The 17,565-nt window shown below is 45.5% G+C and overlaps 1 protein-coding gene across 1 annotated transcript in view; it reads right to left on the bottom strand.

Moving 5' to 3' along the window:
* The window catches only part of LOC140910956 (uncharacterized), a 32,448-nt gene extending 21,632 nt beyond the window's left edge, over positions 1 to 10,816 (bottom strand). The window contains exons 1-2 of the mRNA XM_073343169.1: positions 10,718 to 10,816; positions 10,184 to 10,272 (exon numbers count right to left, since the gene is read on the bottom strand). The gene's annotated coding sequence lies outside the window, so the exon portion shown is untranslated. The remainder of the gene's footprint in view (positions 1 to 10,183; positions 10,273 to 10,717) is intronic.
* Between the last annotated feature and the right edge of the window lie 6,749 nt (positions 10,817 to 17,565).

The following is a 17,565-nucleotide window of genomic DNA, read 5'->3' as shown; positions in this document are numbered from 1 at the left end:
TTTTATTGCTCCAACCAGCAAGTGAAAGAGGGAAAACCAATCACAATATTAGCCACAAGAAGCCACTGCAGGGGCATCCGTAAGGGGGTGTGGGTGGCTCTGCCTGATCTCTAGAAATGGTCTCGTCGCATTTTGATTTTTTGATAAATATTTTGTAGAGATTTGGACAAACTTTTTCACGAAAATATATGGGGAAAGTGTTCCCATTGATCAACCAGCTCTACTGATTCCTAATGCAATCCAATGAACGTGTATTTTATACTCCATTTCTGTTCAACTGCAGGCATTTTGGGGGAGGTAGTATCATCTGTGACCCCCTCAAGCCCCTAAAAATGAATCACACATTATCTTCATTGGCATGCGTTAGCATCCAGACAGTCCTCTAAGGCACAAAGCCACTGAAGACACCCTGACCTAGGATTCCAGAATAGCTATCTTCACTAAGGATCATATCCTAGCACATGTTGTAAATGCCCCACCTGTGGCACCCAGCTCACTAAGCGAAGGTGGGAAAAGTACTGCTAGGATCTATACATGCACGCACCCGGATCAGTCACCTTGATCATGTGATGCAATGCAATGTACCTAGCAAAGGCTGCGTGAAGGACAGCTACCAGGCAGGCACCCAATCCGTCTCTGCATGTGATGGGGCATATTGGGTCCACCCACAGCAACCAAGGGATTAGTAAATTGCTGTCTGATGAGTGATTAAATCTGACAGCGCTGAGAATTCTATCCAGGCTGGTTTGATCACGGTTCCATCACAGCTCTTGCGGACAAAACAGAAATAGGTGTCTATAAATAGTACCCAAGAATCACTGTTGCAAGGTGAAAAGAACACCTCCATTGTTTTAGGTCCTAAAACGACCAATTAAGCGCTAAGAGGAAATTGTTCAAATATTTGCAATGTATTGTTTTTTCCAGTCACCATGGAGAATACTTCACCTGAACGGTATGCTGATTCCAAAAGGGTCCATTATGTTTCCAGTGGAGAAAGGTATCCATAATTACAGCCTGGCTATACTGTAGCTAAAACGTGCCCTGTGTTCTGAAACCAAGATAGTACAGTGGAAATATCCTAGTGACAGGTAAGAGAGGCCATTTAACACCTGAACATCCTTGCCATTCCATGTGGACCACCTTGCATCCGCTTTGAAGAGCATGAAGATTGTGCCAGGCTATTCAAGCTACTAGAGTTAAGATTTAATCATCCCCTTCTACGTTTCATTAGGTAGAGTGGAGAGCCAGATGGCAAGACTAAAAATAAAATGTTTGTGTGGTAGACGTGAATCGTGGGGAGAGAGAAGGAGGATAGGAGACTACAAAGGGAAGTAAAGAATCATGAGAAATGCACCCCTGTGCAAAGCAAGCCAGTTCAAGGTGGGTGCACCACTTCAGTCCCACTTAAGCCCTGGAACATTTGCATGCAGAAGTGGCACGGAAGTGGTGTATTAGGCCCGCCACGGTCCCTAGACACAGGCATGAATTTCACCCAGAGGGAAGAGAAGGGAGCGTTGGAGCTAGTGGCATGTCCTAGAGAAGAAAGGAACCAGGGAGGTAGGGGAGGGTTGTGGAAAAAGCAGGAGAGAGCCTGCATGATCAGAGACAGGGGAAGGAGCTCTGGCCTGATCCAGTTGTCACTGAGGGTTAATGAAAAGACGGCTATTGAGTTCAGAAGGAATGGGATCTAGCCTGGGAGGATGAATGTGGCACATGTTGGAGGGTGACAAAGACACATAGGCTGGGCGGTACTGTAGAGTGATGGATGGGGAGAGGAAGTGCTGGCTGGCTATAGAGAGGGACGTGAGGGACAGAGAACTACAGAAGAGTTACAGAGAGGGAGCTTCCAAAGGTTGGGACAAGCATCCCTACTTGTCCCTGGTTATCACTGTCCTCACTGACTCTGACCAGGACCCTGGCAATCATGCTGGTGTCCTGTTCCCTCCCCCCCCCCCCCCCCGCAATGGGATGCAATAGACCCTGGTTTAAATCAAACACTGCACTGCCTTCTCGGTGACATGGCAAAGGACACTTCAAATAGGCAACCCTGGAGAGCAAATATCCCCTGCCCATTGGAAAAAAAACAAGGACTTTTTTCTGGCTAAGACATCACTACATCTGGTTACTTTCCATTTAATTCAAATCCCTATTTTTATTTATTTTAGATGTGAGAACTTTTTGAGCTAGTAAAATAAGAGACTGGCACAAGGTCTAGAGCCGACAAATGCTGAACAGTCTTCCCAGGTAACTCCATAAACTCCCTGCTGAGCTGCCATAAGCCAAGGTCTCCAGTGCAGGGCCTCTGATGAGCCCAGACTAGCAGGGCAGTGGCTTTGTAATGGAGATGAACAATTTCTAGAGATGACTCTACACTACGAGCGACAAGAGATTAACAAGTCTCCAGGGGCGAACAGCTCATACATCAATCACACACTAGCCACCTAGTCCTAGAAAATACTGAGTCCTCAAGGGGTGAATTTCAGCCCTCTGCAGAAAGTCAGCACAAAGCCTATACACCACTTAAGTCCTCAAGATAGGGTCTGAGTGGTGCCTGGGCTTCATGACGCTCTCTAGGCCCAGACGAATTCCACCCTAACTAATCTACCAACCAGAAAAAGGCAGAGCAAAGTGGAGCTGCTATTTTTTAAAAGCCTTAAAATTCTTCTTTCATATGGACGCTAGCATCCCATTGACGCTGGGGTCCTGGAGACGACCGAACCAATGAATTTCAAAGATGTGGAGCAACGAAGTGAAAAGCAGTCTGCATGAGGATATGACTCCCTGCTCTGTCAGTGTAAGGTATCAGTGAATGCATTGAGCTGCCTTTAGTCATTTATAAATGGAGTTGTGTCATTCCTTAGCGTATGACCTCTTCTCCATTCAGCTCTCCAGCTTGCTTAGGACACCCTCTCCTTTTCCCCCACCCTTCTGGGCAGGGTTCCAGGGAGGGGTGTAGCACAATGGTTGCTTAAGAGATGTGGTGACACAACATTGAACCATGGTGATGCAATGTCTGCCAAACTGACCTCCTGTACCTAGTTCAGTGGATTCAAACACACTATGATGCAACTTGTGGGCTCTGCTTATCAGGCTGGCTAATCACAATGCTAACTGCTTCCCTTGCAGAGCTCCCCCAGCTGGTAAGAACACTCCATCCAGCAAAGATAAAGCCTGGATAAAGCCTTCATCCAGAAAAGATAAAGCCCGGATCGGGCTGAACAATTGTTACCACAATCTGACTTGGCTTGAGTTTTTGCTTCCCTGCTTACAACGTGGCAGCCTGTGACAACTACAGCCCTGAGCCAGAGCAGACTTCCAACTACCCAGAGTAAGCAGTGATTCCAATGAAGTCAATAGGGTTACATCAGTGTAAGCCCGGAGGATGAGATCAGAGATTCATTCCCAATATGTGTACTCCCATCTTAATCTCCTCTTTAAAATTTTTACATGGAAGTGAGAACTGTGTTCCTCCAATTCTGATTTGTATTGTATTAGCACCTAAAGGACCCAACATAAATTGGGGCTCCATTGTGCTAGGTTCTGTATAAACAACTGGTAAGAAACAGGCACTTCCCCGACAGCTTTTGGGCAGGGACTTAGACTTGCCCTAGGTCACGCAGCAGATCAGTGGCAGGGCTGGGGATAGAAACTACCTCCAGAGCCCCACGTTAGTGCCACTATTCATTGAATGACACTGCAGAGTCTACAGAAATCACTGGGTTATGGGATACCCCAACTGCTACTCAGCAGTCATTTATGATTGGAATGGACAAAGCCTTGGAGAACACAATGCTGAGACCTACCCTGCATCAGCGGAGGGTGAGGAGAAGGGATGCACCAGGTAACATAATGGGTCTTTTTTGCTGGATTTCTGTGATGTTCCCTAGTTTTTCTCTGCAGCCATAAGGGATAATACATGTCCAGGGAGGTTAACCTGTGTGCCACTGACTCCCACGGCACTGAAAGTACACAATTTCTCTTCTCTCCTTCCTTTCCAAAAAAAAAAAAAAAAAGCCACTTTGAACAGGCATTTCAGCTCATACCTACCAAAAGAGTTGGCTGGATCGCCCATTCCATGAGTCTCTAAAACCCTCCCCACAGATTTATCGTATTCACACAATCGACCAGTGGATGACAGGAAAGAATTGTGATTTTCATTATCAAGCATAAGTGCCTAAATCTGGGTACCTAACTCCATAAGTAGGCACATAAATAGGGAGTCCCAGTAGTTGCCAATGCAATAAGTTAAAATCAGGCCATTTATTGAGACGTCTATATATTTGTATTATGGGGCCATATTCTTACTTACATTGAAGCCCCTTCACATTGTCAGAGTGGTGTAAAGGGGCCTGAGTGTAAATGAAAATCAGGAACTGGATGTCTGACTCTAGGCCCTTGGGTTAGAAAATTTTGGCCCATGTTTAAGGTGACTAGGACCCCATGATGCATGGTCAAGTTCAGTTGTTTCTACGTAGTTTGCCCCCATTAAAGCAAAAGTAACTATTAGAGCAGAAACCTACAGTAACAATGATAATAACCAGCCAACACCAACCAGAGGTGATAGCTTAGTGGTTGAAGCTTGGATTGTAAATACATATAGGGCCTAATTCTTAGGGCCTCTTAGATTTTACCAGTTTTATTCAGTCTTCACTGAGGTAAACTCCTAATGAAGCTGATAGGAGTCTGCCTGAGTTACAACTCAGTGAGGACCTCACAGTTTGGCCCATAGAATCACAGGTTCAAATCCTCTCAAGGCTAGTTCAGTCCTTCTGAAGCTCACTGATTCTATTTAATTTAGGGCGTGAGCAAAGTGCAATGGGAGAGTAGTTTTTGGATAAGATGTTCCAAACCAAACTCTTGCCTTACTGAAGTGCTCAAAGCGACTCTGGTTCTGTATGCATGCCGAACCGATATCTGTGCCAGCAGATGTGCATCTTCATATTCAAGTGGGGCTATGCTCCTGTCAAACCAATCTGCACAAGCAATTACCAATTTGTGCATGCAAGTCGGGCAGTTAGATGCGTAGCTACAAGATTTGCATGTTCAAATCTCAGCTTGCATGCACCACATTGGTGATCCTATTTCCCTTAAACCAGTCCTAAGATTGCAGGCACCGCCATTTGAGAAAAATCTTGTTATAGGTCATTATTCTCCTCCACTTACTTATGAACCTCTTACAAAATGGTGTCAGAAAAACAAACCCAGCTGAGTTGTATATATTTTTCTTACAGTGCAAAGTTTTAGGGTGAGATTTTCAAAAGCACTCAGCATTAGCCTAAATCTGAAATTCCACCCTAATACAATGAAAGATGCCTTTTGTCACACAATCTATCAGACAAAGCAAAGGCATGGTCAGCTCCCAGAGAGCTTTTGCTAGAAATATATTTCTATAGGGATAATACACCCCATAAGCTAACACTTGCCTTTGTTGAGTTTTAAGGTTGCCACATAGCCTGTGGAAGAGATTTAATGAGCTATTTCACATGAGCTGTACAAAGAAAGAGGAAGAAACATGTCACAGAAATGGGAGCGGATATGGTTTAGTTGGGAATAAGAGAGAATATGGAAATCTGAGCCATGGGCAAAAAAGAGTTATAGATAAAGTCACACATCTCCTTTCTGCTCCTTTGCCAAAAAGATATAAGCAGCTAGTTTGGAACCTGGGCCAGGACTTTGAGATGCCTACTGAAGACATCATAAAAGGCCTGATTTTCAGAGGGGGTGCTCAGCACTTTCGGAATGTCAGACCCCTTTAAGGTGTCTTAAATTGGAAACCCAAAAATTAAGGCATCTGAAATCACCAGTCACTTATGAAAATCTTGGCCCAGGGCTCAGGCTGAGGGTAGAGGAGTTTCATGAGGCTATATGTGGTTTTCCTGCCCCACCATGTCAATGTCTACACAAAACAGCTGTCTAACTGGAATATTAGCCTTCCAACATTCCAGATCCTATCTTGCTTAGGGGACCAGGTCAATGGTACACACCCCACCAAACCTGGGCGTTGAAAGGTAGGGGCCTGGCTCCATATTTAGGCATCTAAATGACTGGCTTGATTTTCAGAGGGGCTGAGTCCCTGCATCGCCTTAAGCCCCCAGCTTTGAAAATACTGACATAATATTTTATTACATTATCGGTACAATCTGCTCACTGTTGATGTACAGATGGAATTACACTCTCACCCTTCCAAGTTCTGAAACATCAACAGGGAGGTACGTTGGTAGCTTGTTGTTGCCTTGTCCCAGAATAATCATGCCAGGCCATGAAGTTTGAGAATGAAACTGACAAATCTTACAGGGTCCTTTGTAAGGGCTTGAGAGCTTTCTTCACCCTTACAGAGAAGCTTACACTGAGCAGAACTTGTATGTAAAGTCTTCTCTGGTTGAGCTGTGACTACCAGTCCACTGGACCCCTGCCCTTTCTTCCCACATTCCTGCCACCATGGACAATCCAGGCCATAACTCAACAGTCCTGTCTGGGAAGCACATCCCACCCACCCCCTGCCCAAGTCCTTCACGGAGAGAAACATTTGACTCTGTATCCAAGAGAAGACAGTTATCAGATTAGCCAAGCTGTCTTCTTCCAGAATCAGTTCTGCTGAAGGGCACTTCCCCACTGACACCATGGCAGAGGGAAAATACTTTCTTTCATTGCCATAACAGGCACAGCGGGGGGCAGGGGGCCTGGATTAGCGTTCACTTTGCACTCCCCATCAGTACTCAGCAAGCTAATGATCCAACCAGCGGACCAAATTCAGTGATGATGAATCCTGGTCACATGCCACCTCAAGCATGTTGCACATATGCTAAGAAGAAGACGACAGCCCCAGCAAACAACTTCCAAAAAATTCCTTATGTGGTGAGTAGGGCTGGTCAATATGTTCAAAAAGAGTATAAAAATATTGCTCAGGCATGCAGGAGTGAAATCAGGAAGGCCAAATCACACCTGGAGTTCCAGCTAGCAAGAGACGTTAAGAGTAACAAGAAGGGTTTCTTCAGGTATGTTAGCAACAAGAAGAAAGTCAAGGAAAGTGTGGGCCCCTTACTGAATGAGGGAGGCAACCTAGTGACAGAGGATGTGGAAAAAGCTAATGTACTCAATGCTTTTTTTGCCTCTGTCTTCACGAACAAGGTCAGCTCCCAGACTACTGCACTGGGCAGCACAGCACGGGGAGGTGGTGGAGAAACCCCTCTGGAGAAAGAAGTGGTTCGGGACTATTTAGAAAAGCTGGACGAGCACAAGTCCATGGGGCGGGATGCGCTGCATCCGAGAGTGCTAAAAGGGTTGGCAGATGTGATTGCAGAGAAAATTGGCCATTATCTTTGAAAACTCATGGCGATCGGGGAAAGTCCCAGACGACTGGAAAAAGGCTAATGTAGTGCCCATCTTTAAAAAAGGGAAGGAGGAGGATCCTGGGACCTACTGGCCAGTCAGCCTCACCTCAGTCCCTGGAAAAATCATGGAGCAGGTCCTCCAGGAATCAATTCTGAAGCACTTAGAGGAGAGGAAAGTGATCAGGAACAGTCAGCATGGATTCACCAAAGGCAAGTCATGCCTAACTAATCTAATTGCCTTCTATGATGAGATAACTGGCTCTGTGGATAAGGGGAAAGTGGTGGACGTGTTGTTCCTTGACTTTAGCAAAGCTTTTGACACGGTCTCCCACAGTATTCTTGCCAGCAAGTTAAGAAGTATGGGCTGGATGAATGGACTATAAGATGGATAGAAAGTTGGCTAGATTGTCGGGCTCAACGGGTAGTGATCAATGGCTCCATGTCTAGTTGTCAGCCAGTATCAAGTGGAGTGCCCCAAGAGTCGGTCTTCGGGCCAGTTTTGTTCAATATCTTCATAAATGATCTGGAGGATGGTGTGGATTGCACAGCAAGTTTGCAGATGACACTAAATTGGGAGGAGAGGTAGATACGCTGGAGGGTAGGGATAGGATACAGAGGGCCCTAGACAGATTAGAGGGTTGGGCTAAAAGAAATCTGATGAGATGCAACAAGGACAAGTGCAAAGTCCTGCGCTTAGGATGGAAGAATCCCATGCACTGCTACAGACTAGGGACCGAATGGGTAGGCAGCAGTTCTGCAGAAAAGGACCTAGGAGTTACACTGGATGAGAAGCTGGATATGAGTCAACAGTGTGCCGTTGTTGCCAAGAAGGCCAATGGCATTTTGGGATGTATATGTAGGGGCATTGCCAGCAGATCGAGGGACGTGATCGTTCCCCTCTATTCAACATTGGTGAGGCCTCATCTGGACTACTGTGTCCAGTTTTGGACCCCACACTACAAGAAGGATATGGAAAAATTGGAGAGAGTCCAGCGGAGGGCAACAAAAATGATTAGGGGACTGGAACACATGACTTATGAGGAGAGGCTGAGGGAACTGGGATTGTTTAGTCTGTGGAAGAGAAGAATGAGGGGGGATTTGATAGCTGCTTTCAACTACCTGAAAGGGGGTTCCAAAGAGGATGAATCTAGACTGTTCTCAGTGCTAGCTGATGACAGAACAAGGAGCAATGGTCTCAAGCTGTAGTGGGGGAGGTTTAGATTGGATATTAGGAAAAAGTTCACCACCCTCCTAGTGAAAAAACACTGGAATGAGTTACCTAGGGAGGTGGTGGAATCTCCTTCCTTAGGAATTTTTAAAGGTCAGGCTTGACAAAACCCTGGCTGGGATGATTTAGTTGGGGATTGGTCCTGCTTTGAGCAGGGGGTTGGACTAGATGACCTCCTGAGGTCCCTTCCAACCCTGATATTCTATGAGTCTATGAAAATTCACAATGTTGGTGAAAATTTTTGTCCGAATTTCAATTTAAGAAAGGGGCAATGTTTGCACAAAAGTTTTGTCCCATTTTTTGCCCAGTTCTAATCATAAGTGGTCAAATTCAGAGCATGATTCTATTACTGGCACACTCAACTCCTTCCCCTGCCCTTACTCTATTGGGGGTCATGTATCTACCAAGGTGCCGTGTGAAGGTGCCATGAGGGCATGGTATTTAAGAGCTGCTTTATTAGTAACTGATGCCCTCTACAGCATGGATCACAGAGTTTTCTCCCTGAGAACTCTGAAACTCAGCTGGGCCAATTAATCTCTGGGATGGACCATTAAAAGTAGGTTCCCCCAATCCTAACAGGAGCATGAGCAATACCTCTCTTGAAACCACAGGAGGTAATTGGTCTGACTAATGCAACCCACCCTTCTCAAGAATAAAGAAAGCCTATTCTCTCCTTCTGACTTCCTTGATATAATCCCACCCACATTTCTGGGTGCACAAAGACTGCACCCCAATTCTCTATAGCTGCACTTCCTGGCAGAGATGCTCTTTCGGGGTCTGATTCAAGTCCCATTGAAGTCAATGGAAAGAATCCTATTGAGCTCAATGAGGTTTTCCTCAGGCCCTCAGGGAGGAAACCCCTGCCTTGTGAAGGTAACGAAGAAATTGGCCAGAGAAGAAAGGAAAGAGTTGACTTTCCACCATCTCTGTATGTAAAAAAACCTAAAACCCAGGCAGAGAATGTGACTTACTCAGTCACGGGTAATTGACCTAAGGTGAACCAAACCCGCTTATCTTTCTCAGAAGCAGGCAACTTCCACCTACTGGAAGGGTGGGTGATTTCCTGTCTGTGTTTAGTTTGTACCTGTTCCAGTGCTTGTGGTTTGCAGGGTGTCTTGCACCTTCAGTTATCACCTGGTGTATAGTTAAATGGTAGCATTGATTTCGCAACTGGGGAGATGACTCCTGAATTCCTCAACGGGAAAAATAGGAAGCTCTCATTTTGGCAGCTAATTTTTCTTTTCTTTTTCTCTTTGACTCTCACATTCAGCAAGTCAGGTCAAGTTGAACCTACACACTGAACATCATCTGTTACTCTGCCTCTGAAGGTTTGTACATGCAAATCATTTGGGGATCTACCATGGAAATATAAAAAGGAAAAGCAAAACAAAAGGAAATGGAACCACACCGGAAAAAAAAAAAGAGTATAATGTACAAAATCTACATGGATTTGTGACTTCGCTGAGGGGTTATGCAAAGAGGTGCATTATTTCCAAGGGCTGTAAAAGCTCAACCACACACAGGAATGGAGATATCTGAAATCTTCCCAATCATCATCTGAACCAGAATAAACTCTCCCATACTAAAAACGTATCCAGAGCAGATCGAACAAACCAAAACTTACCTCTTGCCATATATGACCCAGCTGCCAGCCCCAGTGGGTAGACTATAGCCAAGCAGACTCATTCTGAATCCATCTAGAGACACATTTAGCTGCAACAAAAAACAAAAAAACATCATACAAAACTAAAGGGGAACGTTTACAAAACCCCACCAGCCTGTTGACTTTGGTTGGCTGAAAATTTTTCACCTGAACTGTTTTGTGACAGACAATTGGGTTTTTGACTAAATGCATTTTTTAGGCGGAAAACATCTGCTTTCCATAGAAAATTTTGTCTGCTACTCAAAAAAAAAAACTGGAAACCCCAAAACTGAAACTTGAATTTTTCTGTGGGAAGTTTAGATTAAAACTCTCCCCGCCCCCCACCCTAATTCTCTTCTAAACTTTCCAAGGGAAAATAAACCCTTTTCCAACCAGCTCTGTTGCTGACATGACCCAGAACTACCTTCCATCAGCTAGAACCAAAACAGCCTGAACCACCCAACGCCACTTTTAATACATTCATTAATAAAATTGAGCATGGATCTACTACTGCACCATCATGTGGCTCCGATTATTCTAGCTTGGTTAGACGTGATCCTGTCCTCCATGCTCTGTAGCAAGCTAGAGCTAAAATTCGATGCCAACGTTCCTGAATTCTGTGGCACTCCTGGAAATTCTGTGGCAGCTTCATTTAAACTAAAAGCCGAGGTTGTCTACTGAGTTAATGATTAATACACTCAGGACAATTGTTCCTCTGATCTGTTGATGTTAAATCCACTTGTTTTACATTGGCCCCACATCTTCCACTTTTGAGGTGTCAAAGGTTTGTCTATTGACAGCATGTCACGCCCCCCTAGACTGTGTCAGCGGATCAGCTGGAAGTTTTAGCAGCTGTGTACATCTGTTTCAAAAGGCCTACAGACGCAAGCAAGCAGCTGTCCGCATCAGGTACACTTGGTTCATGCTTGCAAGGTTTTCTTTATAAGCAGAAGGGTTAGAAACAATTTTTTTTTACATGAAAGCTTAGCTTCATTGTATGGATTCTGTGTCATGCTCAGAAAGTCTTGGAGCACAAGGGGTCCTGAGTACGATAGATCCTACAGAGTAACTCTCCACTGCCTTGTGGTTTATGTAGTCACTTACACCTTCTTTGCCCACGTGTAAACAACTGCACAAGGAAAGGTTGCATCAGATCTGATGCTTCTATGTAGAGGAAGAGATGAAGCAGCTTACAAGAAGTGGAATATTGGACAAATGACCAGGGAAGAGTATAAAAATATTGCTCGGGCATGCAGGAGTGAAATCAGGAAGCCAAAATCACACCTGGAGTTGCAGCTAGCAAAAGATGTTAAGAGTAACAAGAAGGGTTTCTTCAGGTATGTTAGCAACAAAAAGAAAGTCAAGGAAGGTGTGGGCGCATTACTAAATGAGGGAGGCAACCTAGTGACAGAGGATGTGGAAAAAGCTAATGTACTCAATGCTTTTTTTGCCTCTGTCTTCACGAACAAGGTCAGCTCCCAGACTACTGCACTGGGCAGCACAGCATGGGGAGGTGGTGGAGAAACCCCTCTGGAGAAAGAAGTGGTTCGGGACTATTTAGAAAAGCTGGACGAGCACAAGTCCATGGGGCGGGATGCGCTGCATCCGAGAGTGCTAAAAGGGTTGGCAGATGTGATTGCAGAGCCATTGGCCATTATCTTTGAAAACTCATGGCGATCGGGGGAGGTCCCAGACGACTGGAAAAAGGCTAATGTAGTGCCTATCTTTTAAAAAAAGGGAAGGAGGAGGATCCGGGGAACTACAGGCCAGTCAGCCTCACCTCAGTCCCTGGAAAAATCATGGAGCAGGTCCTTCAGGAATCAATTCTGAAGCACTTAGAGGAGAGGAAAGTGATCAGGAACAGTCAGCATGGATTCACCAAGGGCAAGTCATGCCTGACTAATCTAATTGCCTTCTATGATGAGATAACTGGTTCTGTGGATGAGGGGAAAGCAGTGGACTTTAGCAAATCTTTTGACACAGTCTCCCACAGTATTCTTGCCAGCAAGTTAAAGAAGTATGGGATGGATGAATGGACTATAAGGTGGATAGAAAGTTGGCTAGATTGTCGGGCTCAACGGGTAGTGATCAATGGCTCCATGTCTAGTTGGCAGCCGGTATCAAGGATCAGTCCTGGGGCCTTTTGTTCACTATCTTCATTAATGATCTAGAGGATAGCGTGGATTGCACCCTCAGCAAGTTTGCAGATGACACTAAACTGGGAGGAGAGGTAGATACGCTAGAGGGTAGAGATAGGATACAGAGTGACATAGACAGATTAGAGGATTGGGCTAAAAGAAATCTGATGAGGTTCAACAAGTGCAGAGTCCTGCACTTAGGATGGAAGAATCCCATGCATCGCTACAGACTAGGGACCGACTGGCTCGGCAGCAGTTCTGCAGACAAGGACCTAGGGGTTACAGTGGACAAGAAGCTGGAGAGGAGTCAACAGTGTGCCGTTGTTGCCAAGAAGGCCAAATGGCATTTTGGGATGTATATGTAGGGGCATTGCCAGCAGATCGAGGGACATGATCATTCCCCTCTACTCAACACTGGTGAGGCCTCATCTGGACTACTGTGTCCAGTTTTGGGCCCCACACTACAAGAAGGATGTGGAAAAATTGGAGAGAGTCCAGCGGAGGGCAACAAAAATGATTAGGGGACTGGAACACATGACTTATGAGGAGAGGCTGAGGGAACTGGGATTGTTTAGTCTGTGGAAGAGAAGAATGAGGGGGGATTTGATAGCTGCTTTCAACTACCTGAAAGGGGGTTCCAAAGGGGATGGATCTAGACTGTTCTCAGTGGTAGCAGATGACAGAATGAGGAGCAATGGTCTCAAGTTGCAGTGAGGGAGGTTTAGGTTGGATATTAGGAAAAACGTTTTCACTAGGAGGGTGGTGAAGCACTGGACTGCATTACCTAGGGAGGTGGTGGAATCTTCTTCCTTTGAAGTTTTTAAGGTCAGGCTTGACAACGCCCTGGCTGGGATGATTTAGTTGGGGATTGGTCCTGCTTTGAGCAGGGGGTTGGACTAGATGACTTCCTGAGGTCCCTTCCAACCCTGATACTCTATGATTCTATAATTCTATGAAATGTTCAAGCAAGAGATGTTCAACCTGTCACACGGTAAGAGTCCAACCCAACACCCATTCCAGTCAATAGAAAGGCTCCCTTTGAACTTTAGTGGGAATTGGATTGGGTTCAGTAGGAACTGGACATGTTCAGTACCACACAGGACTGGGCCATGAGCAGGCAGCCCAACATTGCAAAAAATCACTTAAAAAAAAAAAAGAGTGGATTGTTATTAAAGCTCTGGAAATACATAGACAAGGAAGCCAAATCGGCCCCTTTCCCAAACTGTGGGATTTGCGTCATTCCCTGGAATGTGCACTTTAGCGGTGCTTTTTGCGTTCTGATGGTCACTAAGAGCCTTCCCTGCGTCAGCAAGCGCACCACTGAGTCTGAGTCAGCAGGCTTTGTGGAAAACTACCCGCCTCACTAACACTAGTGACGTTTCAGGTTAAAGGTCACTTTCTTTCTCAGCCCACAGTCAGTGGAGCAATAGTTACATCTATAAACTTGGTGGAGCCCAGGAAATGTTTCCACTTTGGAAGAAATGCCTCTTTAGCCCTTGATTTTGTACTTCCCAGCCAACATATGGCTGGTGTTTGGTTTGGTTACAAACATGAAACTCATCCCACATATTTTTAAAAGCTTATAACCCCTCCAAGTAGGGTGACCAGATGTCCCGATTTTATAGGGACAGTCCCGATACTGGGGGGCTTTGTCTTAGATAGGTGCCTATTACCCCCCCACCCCCATCCCAATTTTGCACACTTGCCGACTGGTCACCCTACCTCCAAGAGACTGTGGGCCCAGTTTTGAGAAAATCTAGGTCAATTCATGTTTCCCATTGCTGCCATGTGTAACTTGGTAGTTTGGGCTGACTATGAGCTTCTGGGTTCATTCAACCCCCAGAGTCAAAGGTTAATTCAGAGACTGCAAAGCAAACCCGAAGGAAAGGATTCCATGGACCAAAGCCACCACATTTCTGGGAACTCTGGGGCAGCTGTCTTTTCAGAGAAGGCAATTCCTGTAGGTTCTTAACAGCTTGGAGAGGACAACCACCATGATATGATAGACAAGACAGACCCCTCAGACTCATCCTGCTATATTTTTCTAATTGCACAGGCATTAATAGAGTTAGCAATTACAATCTAGAGGGCTTTGCTTTACAAAGACCAGATAACATGTGGTGGTAGTAAGTGCTTTGTACAGACCTGGAGAGACATCGTCTCCATTTTATAGATGGGGTGAGTGGAGCACAGATGTTGCAGACCTAACTTCCTCGTGCTGAGCACCCCCGGTTCCAGCTGAAGTTGGTGAGCTGAGGTACACAGCTCCCCTGCAGACTAGGCCCTAAGTGGCTTTGCCCAAAGCCACATAAAAAGTCAGGGGAAGAGCTGGCAGCTAGGAACAGAAGCACTGACTTCCAGTGCTGTCCCTCTCCACCAGACCACACTGCCCTCCTCAATTCACCCAAACTATACATAAAATCCAGTCCAATGCAGAAAAATCTTAAACCCCAGCTTCATGAACCAAACAGTGATTTCATCTCATGCAGCCGATTGCCAGGATATTGCAATAGGTTATGTTCTGTTTACCCAGTGCAAGGAGCTTTATTGTCCCACTTGGTCCGGAGCCAGTTACACTAGAGCTCTGTTTATAACGGTTGCTAATTGTTTCTGTTCTACATGCCTGTGTGCTGACTGGTGCCATTTCTCTGGGCCAATGCCTTCTAATAATTAACTGTGTGATTGCTGCTGCTGAGCATGCCAGACATTTCAGCCAGGACTGGCCTAGGAATTGCAGAGCCCTGTGCAAAGCACATGCAAGAGCCCACCCCGTTCACTCCCCACTTATGGGCACAAAGGTGTGGTGGGACCTGCCATAACACCTCTCTCACTGATCCTATCTACCTGCAACCCCCTTTACACATCTGAGGCTCTGTGGCCTGTGGCAACCTCCCACATTGAGTAGCGGAAGGCAGTAAGGAATCTAGTGTTTGAGGTCACCGATTCACACAGTACCCAGACAGAGCTATGAAGGAGGAGTCTGGGATGGTGCAGAGACACCCCTGCAGGTGGTGCATGGCTCTTGGAAAAGCAAGACCTCCAACTATCGCAGTCCTAAGGCTGCTACTGGAACCATTGTTTTCTGCGAGAGACACCGGAGAAGACCCACCAGATCACTGATTCCATCTTCAGGTTATAGCAGGTAGAGGGAAGTGCAGCAGCAAGTCACTCCTAGGCTAAGTCCCTTCTAAGACAGTGCCCCCAAACTCAAAGTCATGGACCTATTGGCAAGTGTGGCCCCGTCTTAAGAGCCAGTGCAGTAGTAGGGAATTGAAGGACCATGGCAGACTTGTCTCCTGAATACTTTTGAAAATACTCCATCAAAGATTGGCACAATGAACCTCCCATGAAGGAAAGGTGGGAGCCTCAGTAAGAGGTGGCAAAAGCCACTAGGATGGCTCCATGGTGTGGACTCCGCAGGAGAAGGGAAGCAGAGACAGTAAAAAGCCACCATTCCTGGAGAAATACATGAGACAATGTCCTCTGTTTTAATGGTAAGAGCAGAAGCGGCCCAGGGATTCGGTCTTCTCTCACTCTGTCCATTTTGCTGCTTCCCAAGGTCAGCAAGCGGTTTTCCAGACCAAAGTGCAGAAGTGATGCAATGGAAGGTTTATACCCCATGAAGCACTTAAGCCAAACTATCACAGGACCTACAGCAATCATCTTACTACACTAGATGACAGCACGGGGCCCAGTGAGTGACCTTGGCTTAGACAATCATTTACCCTTCGCATGCATGGGAATAGCACCACTTCCTCTATGTCTGAATAATGATTTTCACAGGTGATGCAAGAGGCCAAGGGCTTATCTCATGGTTTAATCTTTGAACCTTTTCATAAGCTACCTGGTGTCTGGCACATGTTTGTCATAAGACCATCTGCTTTAGTAACATCACAGGTTTATGGCATAAACTGTGGATATAGTGTACTTAGACTTTCAGAACTCCTTTGACACAGTCCCTCACCAAAGGCTCTTAAACAAACTAAGTTGTCATGAGATAAGAGGGAAGGTCCTCTCCTGGATTAGTAACTGGAAAAAGGGGTAAACAGTGAGGTGCAAAATATGATACAATATTACTCAAGATATTTAAATCTAAAGTAGACTGCAAAGAGTCACAAAGGGATCTCATAAAAGTGGGTGAATGGGCAACAAAATGGCAGATGAAATTCAATGTTGATAAATGCAAAGTAACACACTTTGGAAAACAACCTCTACTAAACAGATAAAATGATGGGGCCTAAATTAGCTGTTGCCACTCAAGAAAGAGATCTTAGAGTCATTGTGAATAGTTCTCTGAAGACATCCACTCAATGTGCATCAGCAGTCAAAAAAGTTAACTATGTTGGGAACCATGGGAAAAGGGATAGATAATAGGGCAATAAATATCATAATGCCACTATATAAATCCATGACATGCCTACACCTTGAATATTGCATGCAGTTCTGGTCACCCAATCTCAAAAAAATATATATTAGAATTGGAAAAGATGCAGAGAAGGGTAAAAAAAAAAAAAATGATTATGGGTATGGAACAGCTTCCATATGAGGAGAAATTAAGAAGACTGGGCCTGTTCAACTTGGAAAAGAGGGGACTGAAAAGGGATAGGATAGCTATAAAGAACATGACTGGTGTGGGAAGTGTTATTTACCTTTTCACATAACACAAGAACAAGGGGTCACCCAAATGAAATGAATAGGCAGCGGGTTTAAAACACAGAGTCAACTTGTGGAACTTGTTGCCAGGGGATGTTGTGAAGGTGAAAAGTATAACTGGGTTCAAAAAAGGATTAGCTAAGTTTATGGAGGACAGGTCCATCAGTGCTATTAGCCAAGATGGTCAGGGATGCAAACCCATGCTCTGGGTGTCCCTAAGCCTCTGACAGCCAGATGCTGGGACTGGATGACAGGGGATGGATCACTGGATAACTGCCCTATTCTGGACATTCCCTATGAAGCAGCTGGCATTGGCCACTGTTGGCAGGCAGGATACTGGGCTAGATGGATCATTGCTCTGACCCAGTATGGCCGTTCTTATCAACCGTATGGAATGTGACCAGTCATACAGCTGCTGGACTCAGCCAAGGCACTTCCATCAATAGTATAGCTCTTCAAGGCCACTGCTCAGCTCTAGCCTGATAACCCCAGAATCAGTGGCAGGATCCATCAGCACCATCCAGGCAGCCAGTGGAAGATTGAGGCAGGATCCTTTGAGCCAGATGGAGCAAT

The sequence above is a fragment of the Lepidochelys kempii genome, chromosome 4 (genome assembly GCF_965140265.1).
Source record: "Lepidochelys kempii isolate rLepKem1 chromosome 4, rLepKem1.hap2, whole genome shotgun sequence".
NCBI classification, from domain to species: domain Eukaryota; kingdom Metazoa; phylum Chordata; order Testudines; family Cheloniidae; genus Lepidochelys; species Lepidochelys kempii.
Note: the sequence above shows the minus strand (reverse complement) of the source record. Positions and strands in the feature narration are given on the sequence as shown.